The sequence below is a fragment of the Lissotriton vulgaris genome, chromosome 6, assembly GCF_964263255.1.
Source record: "Lissotriton vulgaris chromosome 6, aLisVul1.2, whole genome shotgun sequence".
Taxonomy (NCBI): domain Eukaryota; kingdom Metazoa; phylum Chordata; class Amphibia; order Caudata; family Salamandridae; genus Lissotriton; species Lissotriton vulgaris.
Genome location: NC_141694.1, coordinates 1,106,323,494 through 1,106,335,722, shown reverse-complemented (window position 1 = coordinate 1,106,335,722; position 12,229 = coordinate 1,106,323,494). Strand labels below are relative to the sequence as shown.

Sequence of the window (12,229 nt, the reverse complement as noted above, 5' to 3'; positions counted from 1 at the left end):
AAGAAAATCGTTGTAGCTCCAAACTAAAGCAATAACCTGCGGAGATGATTCAAAATGCAGTGTTTACGCACATTTAACTAATCTCCTTATTCTTGCATGTCTAAACTTCAAAACACATTCAGAAACCATAGGTAAACGTATTCGTCATTTTCAAATATATGTAAATTCTAAAATTTGGATTAACTGTACCAAAAATTAGAGATCATTGTCTAACTTAAAGTGCCCACGCTGTACAAACAAGTGGGGTTTAGGCTCTTCAGGTTATAATTCTTTGACTAAATAGCCAAAATTATTGGCAAAGCTGTCTACCCTATGTGTTTCATCATGCTAGGTAATGACAGCGTTGTGTTTGATTTTCACACAAAAAAAATCTCATGAAATACCATTACTGAGAAACCATTTCCCCCAAACTGGTAAGTAGAAATTGATAGGATGAATGGCATTTACCATTTCATAGTAACCAGTTATTAGAATGTCTGTTTTTTTTCATAATTGGCTTGTGCATGCTTACTTTTTAAGACATAAACGTAATGATGACAGGTCTTCCTTTTAGAAACAGTTTTGTCGGTATTTATTCAGTGCTTTACTTCAGCCATCCCTGAATCCACCAAATAAAACGTAAATACCCCCAAACTACAAAATTCCCTGACCACTAAATTACACCCATTCCTGAACACTAAAATTCCTTTCTACCCCTATACTCCACTAATCCCTGAACCTGAAAATCTCTCACTAACCCTAAACTACACAAATTCCAGAATACTAAAAACTCCTTTCTATGCCTAAACCCTGCCGATCCCTGAACTCTTAAAAACCTTCTCAACCCTAAGCTCCATATATATCCTTGAACACTAAAAAATCTCCTCAACACCACCAAACCTAAACCTCTGGCACCTAAAGCCCCTCAGCACCCCTAAACTGCACCAATTCATAATCCCAAGAAACCCTTTTCTATATCTAAACTCCACCCATCACTGAACCCTTAAGAACCCTCATTACTTGAAATACCACCCAATCCAAAACACAAAACCTCCTTCTGGTCATAAACTTCACCCATCCCTGACTCCTAAAAACCCTGCAACACCCCTACACTTCACATATCACTGAACCATAAAACCCCTCACCACCTGAAAACTCCACTTGTCTGTGAACCCTTAAAATCCTCACCACCTCTAAACGCCACCCATTCCTGATCCCCCCAAAAAACCTCACATCTAAACTCCACCCATTAGTGAACCCTAAAAACCCGTTCAACACCTTATCTCCACCCATCTCTGACACCAAAACCCCAAATTCCTCACTACTCCTAAACACCAACCAGTTTAATGTAATTGTTAGGCTTGGGCGGAGTTCACGGAGTTCCGCTATGTGGAACTCTGCAAAGTGACCAAAAACTTCACCACTCTACCTAAACATCCACAAGCAACAGAGTGCATTAAGCTGCGCTGTTCATGCTGATTTTTAGCACCGGGCGTTTGTTCTGCGCTTAAAAATCAGCGCAAACAGCACCATGCGCAGCGCAAGAGGGCGCTGCTTCTTAATACCACACAAGTAGATTTTCTACTTGAGAGGTAGCTTCCTCAAAGTGAATGGAAGGTTTCTCAACGCAAGCAGTAGCAGCCATCTGCAACCTCCCCCGTTGATAAATCCCACCGGGGGTAGTCTGGAGTATGATTTTTCTTGCTCGCCCTCACCAACTTAACGTTGGCGAGCGCGAGAGAGGAAAACCCAGTGCACTCCACAAAGTGCAGAATGGGACAAACTTCACAAGCAGATCAGAATTTCACGCCCAGGCCTAGTAATTTTGGATGTTTCCTCAAAATTATCTTTCCTTTAAAAGTTTTCCTTTAATGATCAATCAATTTGTATTTCCTTAAAATTCGTTTTCCAGGATTGATTTCTTCCAACATGGTTTCTCAGTTTTCATTTTTCCATTAATTCACATTCACCAATTGACTGGGGAGTTTATAAAAAGAATCAAACTTTTAGCTTCTTAACAGAAAGCATGTATCTATTTATTGTATTTATATAGTGCTACCATCATCCCGAGGGGATATCCCGATGCTAGGAACGAAGATTACATGGCACCATGTTCAAAACTCGTATAGAGGAAACAGTAGGGTCTCCACCCTCTTTTGAAATATAAAGCGGTCAGAGCTAAGGCAGCCAGGGCCGGACTTGCCGTAGTGGGTACCGGGCTTTTCCCCAGTGGGCGGCTAAGGTGGGGGCTGGTTTTGGGCCGCTGGGGCCTTTTTTGTTACCAGGGGCCAGCAATATCAGCCCCCTTTAACTAAATCGTCCGAAACCGTCCTCGCTAACAGCTCAGTTGTCCCCCCTTTGCCGGGGGCCGACTGAGCGGTTTGCCAGGTCCAGTTTTGGTTCCCAATCTGGCCCTAAAGGCGGCGATCAAGAGGCAAAGAATTTTAATAAATTACTTCCAGAAAGTTGAAAGAAAGTCCCCCCCCCCCCCCCCCCCCATTCTCACTTTTTAATGTACTGGGCCTTCACCATGGATCAAATCAGGTCTCATCCAACCATGAGTGAACACACAGGCACTCATCAACTACTGAAGTTAAAGTTATGGTACTACAATATTGCTTTCAGGATATCATCTGGCAAAATATTTATTCCTAAATTTCGTTTACAAGAATATCATACTTTTGGAGTCACTAATAGAAGGTCTGAATCCCATTGAGATGATATTTTGTAAATGTTATGTCAGGTAATATTTCTGCAATACTCTGATGAACAACCAAAGGCAGTGGCAGTTGGAACTTTTCCAAATTGACACCAACAATTCACCTCTAAATTTGCTTTGACTTTACAATGGCCAAATCTAAATTGATGTTTGCAAAAATCTGGGTAAAGAAAGCAAGAGTTTGCATACTTCCAGTTCCAATGTTACATAAGTATTAATCAATGGGGATACCCAGTATCGTGCAGAACCTGGGGACAATCATGTGAAACGAACAGTGGTTCTGCCACAAGTTCACTTAACATAAAATATAACTTCAAAGTTATCTATCTCTTTGCTCTCTTGGGATATCACAAATGTTTCTTCAAAAAAATTCTAAACACCTGGTGATAATACACTAGCACACATTAATTGTGACAAACAATAATTGATGTGGTTAAATCAAAGGATTAATCATGGAAAGGCAAGTACTACACATAACAATTAGGGTGAAAGATGTGTGACACAGTGCATTATTGTGTATAACGTACGAACATCATGACACTTACATTAAATACAAAAACAGATAACAAGGAAACATTCAAAAATAGAGTGAAAAGATACATATATTCACACATAGACCAGAAATGTCTTCACACAATTTATAGGGTTACCTTGGAATGCACTACTTCTAATTAAGAATCGACGTTTTACGCTGAGCCCCAATTTGGACAGATTGCCTTCCTACAAAGAGCGACAGCTGTGCTCCTTGATAGGAATACTAATTTGGATTCCTAGTAAACCACATTGGAAGAGGCTACACACCCATTTATTTCCTGTCCTGTAGAAGACCCTCCTTTGATGCTCCATTAAAGCACAAGATTTAGTAGGGTCAAAACGTCAACGCTTAATTAGAAGTAGTACATTCCACAGTGACCTTATAAATTGTGTGAAGAAACTTCTGGTCTATGTGTGAATATTTGTATCTTTTCACCCAATTTGACATGAGGCACAATTTTCAGGTAAAAATACTTTCTATAATGCACGGACGTCGGTCCTGGAAATGTATTGTGTGATACTGTTTAAAAAGAAAATATATCTCAATAACCGAAGCAACTTTCTAAATGTTTAAATATGTGGGGCACAAATTAAAGTGTTATCAGTTTATGTCCTAAGTGTGTTATCTGCAAGGAGTAAGGAATACTCTGTGATACATAATTGTGCCGATATTACTTATTTTGAAAAATGTTAAAACTGTAAATACTCTATGATTCCTTAAAGAAAAGTAGTTCAAAAAGAAACTATGATCCCTTGGCGCTGATTCAATGTGTGGTTGAATTTGTGGTGTGTTTTATTAGTTTCATAACAAAACATAAGAAGCACAAAAAATAGAATGACTTACACTCGGTCATGCTTTTTTGTCTATTTCATTCCTCTTGAAAATTATCCCTCAGGTCCTCACAGTAACGAGCACACTTTCGGCGCCAACCAATCCCAGATCAAAACACAACAGCACATGGCTACTGGCCATTTCTTCCAGAGAACACTCCCTTGGCAGTACTTTCACTAAACGCAGCGTATGAATAACATCCTGAACACCTGAATTGTTACGTAACCAGAGAGTTGTGTAAGTGAAGCAACAGCGTGAAGAGTTACAGGGTTCTCACATCCAAGTCCCTATTGGTACCCTACACTTAGCAAACCCCACATGCTTTGACAAAAAAAAAAAGAAAATGGGACTCAGACTGAGTACAGAAGGGAGATCACACAATCAAACGACCTGAACACACCACAGGTCATTTCATGGTGCTAATGCTTTCCAAAAATCCAATGCCTTTTGGAAAGAATGCGGTAATTACAAAACAATGGGACGTAGAGGCACACTTATTGCCAACAGAGAAACGATAGCCAGCACTGTTAAAGCAGCATATATCGCATACCATTCCCCAGCAGAGCTGGAAAGTTAAAAACTGAAGAGTAAATTTTACATGTAGCTTTGCTTCAACTGAAACGGATATTATAGTCAATTTATCCGCGAGCACTTTCCACGTGCTCCCTTTTAAAGGCTCGGCGCTGTATTTCTGCTCTATTGCGTTTTGTCTGTCTTGAAAACCTATTTTGGCCTACATATTTTAACCAGGAGTTACCTCAGCACCACTGCGTCACGTTTATTTCAAAACATCCCCACATTATTAGAACAGAAGTGTTGTTAACAGTCTGTAACCTGTATAGCCCTTCAGTGCACCCTATGTGCAATGAACTAGTACTCACGAGTATGTGAACCTGCCCCGTTTTCAAAGAGTTTTCTGCCCTGCAGCTTACACCTGCGGTTACTGAGTGAGCTACTGTTCATGTCCATTTACTACCCTATGAAACGTCACATTGGCACCACCAACTACCAGCAAGGTAGGGCGCCTAAATAGTGGCCCACACTTGCATATAAGGGCAGTTTTTAACTGGTGTTTTGCAAGATATGGGCAACTGCATGAATTTGTGCTTGTTTCAAGTAACGTTTGCGGTAATAAGAAAAAGGGGAAAAAACAGCTCACCTCCAATCAACAAGCTCTTATAAAGAGTCGAAAACAGTAATGAATAAGCACAAAGAGAATGTTATAAATTGAATATATCCAACTGTTCTCTTTAGTATGCATTATAAAAAAAATTTTAATTTTCAAAGCATAACATATTGTAATATAGCAAGAAGAGAACCGTCTCACCTTCACCCACTAAAATGCATCATACTCATAGACTAAATTAATATTACTCATACCTAACAAATCTTACAATAACACATTTAAACAGCACATTATTTCGTATCAGGAGTGTCGACCGGCTGAGGTGTTTTCCCTCGACCCTGTCTTTTGGACCTATTTGTATTCAATGTGGGGCCTGTTTGCAGGCACCGATATTTGCCCTGTGGTGCCTTCCCTTTAGGACTAAAGATGATTGCTTAATCTCTTTGAAATAGATGTATGCTATTGGTCAATACAGCGGTTTCCACAAGCTCATGAAAAATTGCCTTTTCTCTTCATTTTGATGTTATCTTTGACTATTTGAAGAAATTTGGCTGGACTTCATTTATCAATACAGAGAACCAGAAGGCTGTGACCTCTCTTTCTTCCCCCTCTTTCTTTTATCCTATGTTAGATCTTTTGGTGTGCCCTGAAGAAGGTGTGTGGTCAGTTGCCCACCTTACACCGAAACATGTGTCAGCACCGGCGCCACTGTCTCTGTGATATAACATTGGAACACTATGGAGTTGATTACGATGGCGGGCGGACGCCCGCTATCGATGCAGTGACTGGGACCGCTCACCTGTAAGGTGGCGGTCCCCCACCCAGATCATGATGTGACCGACACCATGGCGGTTGCATCCAGACCCGTTTAAAATTGCGGTGTGCTGCTGGTTGCAGCACCCGCTGCACTACTAAACAACCATGTTGTGTGATTCCCTGCACTACCTGGCAGGCACCACGCTGTGCTTACCACCTGGTGCAGGGCAAATGTAGGGGGGTACCATGTGTACCCACCCCAGTGCGCAACCACTTCCCCAACACAAGGGGAGCCCGCAACGGGCCCCCAAATCCAATCCCCGCCAGCCTTTCCGCTATGGAAAGGCTCGCTTTCAGCAGCATCATAATTTGGCGACGTGCCTGCTAGGCACTGCCACCATTTTACATATGCTGGCCGGGTCCGCCAGGCAATCGGAATGATTGCCAGTGGCTGACCCGTGGCAGGCGGACTTTGCGTCCGCCAGCACACCACCCGCCATCATTATATGGCAGGCGGAAAAGTGATTGGCGATGGCGGTAAAACCGCCACCGGCAGCCTGCCGCTGGCAGTTTTACTGCCGTTGTAATCGGCCCCCATGTATCTAACAGATATGGATAGTAAAAAGATACAATGTATTTCATTAATTAGACTATAAAGTGCATCAGGATTTGTTCCATAGGGATGTGTGAATGTTTTTTCAGGACACTATGTGTTGGAAAGCAATAAGAACGTATTCTAATTAGACAAAGCATTCTAAGATTTTGTATGTATTGGCGCTCCATGTCCCTGAGACATGGTGCACAATTGTTGTGATATGTTACAGTAAGATGTGTTAAGCATGAGTGATATGAATGTAGTCTATGGGCATGATGAGAGTTAGTGGGTGAGGGTGAGACGGTTCTCTTCTTGCTATATTACAATATTTTATTATGCTTTGTAAATTATAAAATGATTTATAAAGCATAAATAAAGACAACCATTGGATATATTCCATTTATTATATTCTCTTTGTGCTATTCATTACTGTATTTGACTCTTTATGTAGAGAGTTTTATTTGGATTTGGGTTGTTCCCTGTTTCTTGATTTCCCTGTCCCTCTCCATTATCTGTTTTCGCTGGGGAACCCTTTGGTTCAAAGCTTGCAGTAATACCATGGAAAAACTGGCCCCGAACATCAAAAACATAGCCTGCACACTGGCCTGTCAGTCCAGCCTACCAGGCACTGCCAGATTGCCCTGTAGACAGGGCCACTTAAATTATTGGGCAGGAGAGGGCCACATTATGTGGCAAGGTTGACTAAATTAAGCTGGAAAAAAACTAATTATGCGGCATAATGAGGCACCTTTTGTTATTTTATTGTTCCTTTATTTCTTCATTTTTGCACGTGTTAACACTGTATGGGCTTGGGTTGCATCTCATTGGTACCAATTTAACACCTAAATATAGCAAGAAGCAACAGAAAGATGGCTAGCAACAGAAAAATTACTAGTCAATCTTTGAAAAGAGCCTTCCACCAGGCAGCTGCATTTTAGTAACTTTTTAACCTTTTGAACTAGAAACTATTATTTGTTATGCTAAACTCAAGATTATGAAGCAGACAATGGATTATGTGGCAAATGCGGCAACTCCATAATTATGCGAAAAATGCCGGGGTCGCAAAATTCCAGGGGCCCCGCCTTTGGGCCAGTCCGACCCTGATTACCAGCCTCCACCAACTCAGGGGCGGCCTCTGCTGCTTGTAAGGGTAGCCTGGTGCTCTGCTGCTGCCTCCATACCGAGTTGTCTATTCTTGCCACTTGCCCTAAAATTGACCATACGGGGGAACATTTAAGCCCACAGTTACATTTTGCGCCCCTGAAACGTGTTAGCCAGGCTCAGCAATTGTCAGGGATTATCGTGCACTTGCTGTGTGTGGCTGTAAAACCGTTCAAGCCGGTTTAGCGATTTAAATGTTGATCTAATATACACTTCCCATATTCCCAGTGCATCGGATGGCCTTTTCTAACAGCGGCTAACATTGTTTTTTTTTTAACGAAGCCAATGGTCGTGACCTTTAAACAAGCATCACCACAAATCTAGCCCGCCTGACAGCCTGCTATAGGACCACTTCTCTAATGTTGCTCGTCTCTGAGTACTAACCGGCTACACAATGATGGGATCTGCCTCTTTGGACTATACCAGTGCCTGCCAGAGTCAGTGGGGGAAATATTTGCGTACACTGTATTTATATGTATGTGTAGATATTACATTACTGCCAGGTGGATACTATATTGAAATTATGTTTTCAATCAACTTAAATATATCCCTTGTTGGTCATTGTGGGATATCTTGGTAAGCTAAACCCTCAAAATGTTGTTTTACGCTCCTTGTAAAAAAAAAAAAGGCATCACACAAAGTCTATTTGGTGTTTACAAATCAGGGTTTTACTACAGGTCCCGGGGAAGACCGCTGCAGCGGCTCCGGCTTACTGAAGGGGACTTCCCGGCTGGGCCTGCCTGCCTCTGTGTGCATGAGCCCGGCGGCCACCGCTGCCCTGGGCTGAGGCCCTGCGCGGACTCTCGTTGGTAAACACCTGAGCCGCAGCCCTCGGCCTGAACCCGGCCGGGGAGAGCGAGCCGCGAGGGCTGGGGGGGGCGCACATCTGGCCCGCTGTCAGACCGCAGAGCCCCTGTGCGCCCCCTCCCCGCGGCGGTGCGAGCGTCATGGAACATTCCCGGAACCTGCCAGCGCCCCGCCCACTGCGAGCAGACACACACACACAGGCCCAGTCTGCAGACTGGGGCAGACCAAGGCGCAGACGGGGGGACTGATAAGGAGGAGTCACAGAGCCATGGGATGGGAGCACACGCAGGACAAGTGGGGGGTCACGGAGAGTGAAGAGACGGGGATAGAGAGGGAAAACTAACTCGGGGGGAGGCTGGGGAGAGTGGCACTGGACATGACAGCCGCGATGATAACCTGGGACAAACAGGCAGCTTCAACGAGGACCCTCTGCAGACAAGGGGGAGGCAAAGACAGCACGGGCAGAAGGGTAGAAGGAATATGGAAATGACCGAACAGAGAGAGGAGGCAGGGAGACGGACGCATGTACTGAGGGCAAGACAGGCGCGCAAACACAGCACCTGAAACAAGCACCGCAGGAACAGATGAGAAAGTCAAAGTCAGGATTGCGGTGAGATGCACTGACCGCTGTGAACCTGATGCAGAGACTCATAGCAAAACAACAGGGAAGAGATACAAATAGAACAAATTGCAAATGTACAAGTTGTAAAGTCACTCAAGGAAGAGATACAAATGGATAAACTCTAAGAGTCTCATAGGAATGGTAGTGAGTACAAAGGTCTAATACACATACTAGTGGTTAGAGTTATCTCAATATACATATATATACAAATAGTAGATTTGCTCAGGATTCCCTTCGGATAATGTTTGCGCTACAGAAAATCGCGTAAAATAAAATAAATGGACGAAATGCACAAAAACCGGATAAGAGAGATGGGCAAAGAGCGATAAACACAGGCTGAGGATTAGAATGCGTGGGTTGTGGGGTGAGTCAGTGAAAAACTAAGGAAGATTATCGATCGTAAATGGAATGGCCAGTACAGAGGGACAGCGACACAGGTGGCAAGCAGTGATGACAAACGGGGAGGACAGGGGTCAGACCAAGACAGGCGCTTGATGTAACAGAGGCCGCCAGACAGGTGGATCGGAAGTGGATGAAAGCCGACACAGAGTGACAGAGGCAGCCAATAACAGGAAAGAGTGGGCGAATAGAGAGAGCTTGAGAAGGGGGCGAGCACTCAAGGTGGCAAAAGCTGGCTGCACATGTCGAGCACATTCATAAAAAAAGAGAACGAGGAAGGGGGGCAGCGAGAAGGACACGATGTCAAGCAAGGAAGATAATGGCTGCGGGCGGCAGAAACAAGAAACTGAAGGGAATACAGTCATGTGCCAATGGAAAGAAGCGATGTGTGCACAAGAAAGAAACAGGAACCGAGTTAGATAAACGCATATTGTGTACCAAAAACGAGGAGTGCTTGCATCGAATACAGCACTGTAAACAGACAGAGAAAAAGGAAAAACACCAATAGAGCTGTGTGAAAGAATTATAGCTCATATGGCACGCAATAATATTTCAAACCAGCTTTTCTTGATATCTTATTTCACCTTGGCGTTTACCATCAAGTCTTTCCTTTTGATCCCGGTACTAAAACCCCCAAAGCTGAAAGAGCAGCAGCTCAGTGCGCCCGGTGTACTAGCTCAGAGAAGCACCCTCAATGATCACCTCTGCCAATAAGACCACCGGCCCAGCCTGTCAACATCACACTGTCCCACCTCCTTCATCCGCTGTATACACCCAGATCCCGGGTCACCACCAACTCCCGCCACAGAACAGCGTGGATATCAACCCTCTCTGCCAGTCATCCCTGCTATTGACACAGTTGCTTCTCACTAGGGACACCCCAGCCTTCAACAGGTGATCACGGGTGACAGTTATCAATGACTGAACCAACAGAGAACACTGCCTGGTGACTCCTCGGCGAGGATCCGCGCGAAACCACAGAGGACCCGACGTCGCTTACCCCTGTAAACTCCAACTGCTTGTCTGAAGCAGACCCTGAAAAATTGAAGTATATGTAACCACCTTTAATGCAAATTGAAAACATAATTCTACCGCCGAGTTTATTTCTGAAAATTCTGGCTTTACCCATAAAACACACCCCACCTGGAAAGTTCAAGTACCCTAATTGCACTCCTGCTGAGGACGTTAGAAACCATCTCTAATTCACGGACATAAATAATACAGAAGGGAAAATATTTTTTAAGGGAAAAAAAGAGTGGAACATCTTTTTTTTTTCAAATAAAATAACCATCGAAAAAGGACTGGGCATTATTACATCGAAAATAATCACCAAGATTAGAGGTTGACAATACTCAATATGATGACAACTCCAGATGATGATATAAAGGCTGTTTAAACAATCAAAGGGGAATGCTTGAATGCATGAAGGAGCGTGCGGTTTGGGAGCGGGTCTGCTCAACACATCCTTTAGATTATCAATGAACGGTTGTGCATTAGGGCACAGTAGGGAAAGCACGCAATTGGGGTGTCCCAGGGCTCAGTGCAGCAGGCGTCTGATCTAATGACATTGGCAGTGAGGTTGGATGCGAGCGGTGTGACAGGCAGGGCTCATCTCTCCGCCGGAGGTGCGGTTGCAGATTCAGCAGCACTCACCTGTACAGTCCCCAGGAGGGTCCCGCAGCAGGAAACCCCGGTCTGTTGCTGCTCCTCCACTGGCACCAGCGTGTTGTGATGAGATGACAGCTGGCAGCAGCTCGGATTTCCCCTTTTTTTCCTACCTAAATCCACCGAGGCGAGCCAGTCAGTATTTTTTTCATTTATTCCGCAGACGTTTAAAGAAATGCGTGTTCAAGAATGAAATTAAAAAAAAAGCCAGGCAGAAGGTTCACAAGAGAGCTCCGAGGCTGCATCTGCTCCCCCGGCTGCGGGCCGAAGGCATGGTTTCTCGACCAAGCGGTGTCTGTGACTTGCAGATCTGCAGACACAGACAAGGGGTTATTCCTGGCACGGTTTCCCAGAAACAGGAGTTACAAGGCTGAGAAAAAAAAAGAGCGAGAGAGGGGTGAGGGGAGCGGTGCCCGGGACGTCATCGGATCCCCCAGCGAGGTGTCCTCCTCCCAGGGAGAGGAGGATCCCGTGGAACCAGTCCTGCCTCTGCTGCTGCTGCGTGCATGACAGGGCCCGGGCGAGGGGAGGGAGGAGGGAGGCTGCGGGGCATGTGTGTGAGAGCCCCACGCACACACCGCCGAGGAGGCCGGACCTGCGCGCGGCCACTGCTGCCACCGTGTGACTGTCAAGGCTTCACTCTGACAGCCGGAGAGGAGGGGGCGGGCCCTCCACTCGTCGGCAGCGCGCGCGCACGCACGCAGCGGCCGCGAGCCCAGGGAACTCCCCGAGGAGCGCGGCCAGTCCCGGCTTGTCAAGCGCCGCTCGCGCGTCTCTCCCCAGCCTGAGAATTTCCTGTCAGGATGTGGGATCCTCCTTCCTTCCCGTTTCTCTTGGATTCCCTCCCTCCGTCACCTCCCTCTCTTCTTTTCCTTCCTCTCCCACAGTGTCTGCCCGGGGTCACTCATGTTTGCTGCGGGGTGGGTGGAGAGAGCGGGCCCTGTCACACACTGGCAGGAAAACCAAGGTCCTTCTGAAAGGGAATGCTGCTAGATTTTTTTTGGCTTGGCAACCAGCGGCCCTCCCTGTCACTT

The 12,229-nt window shown here is 45.1% G+C and overlaps 1 protein-coding gene across 2 annotated transcripts in view; it reads right to left on the bottom strand.

The window, feature by feature from the left end:
- HIVEP2 (HIVEP zinc finger 2) overlaps nucleotides 1-11,841 on the bottom strand; it is a 509,321-nt gene extending 497,480 nt beyond the window's left edge. Inside the window, exon 1 of one of the 2 annotated variants that reach the window (XM_086927175.1) lies at nucleotides 11,184-11,841. The gene's annotated coding sequence lies outside the window, so the exon portion shown is untranslated. The remainder of the gene's footprint in view (nucleotides 1-11,183) is intronic. The other variant, XM_086927176.1, reaches the window with a different exon arrangement.
- Nucleotides 11,842-12,229: the final 388 nt, after the last annotated feature.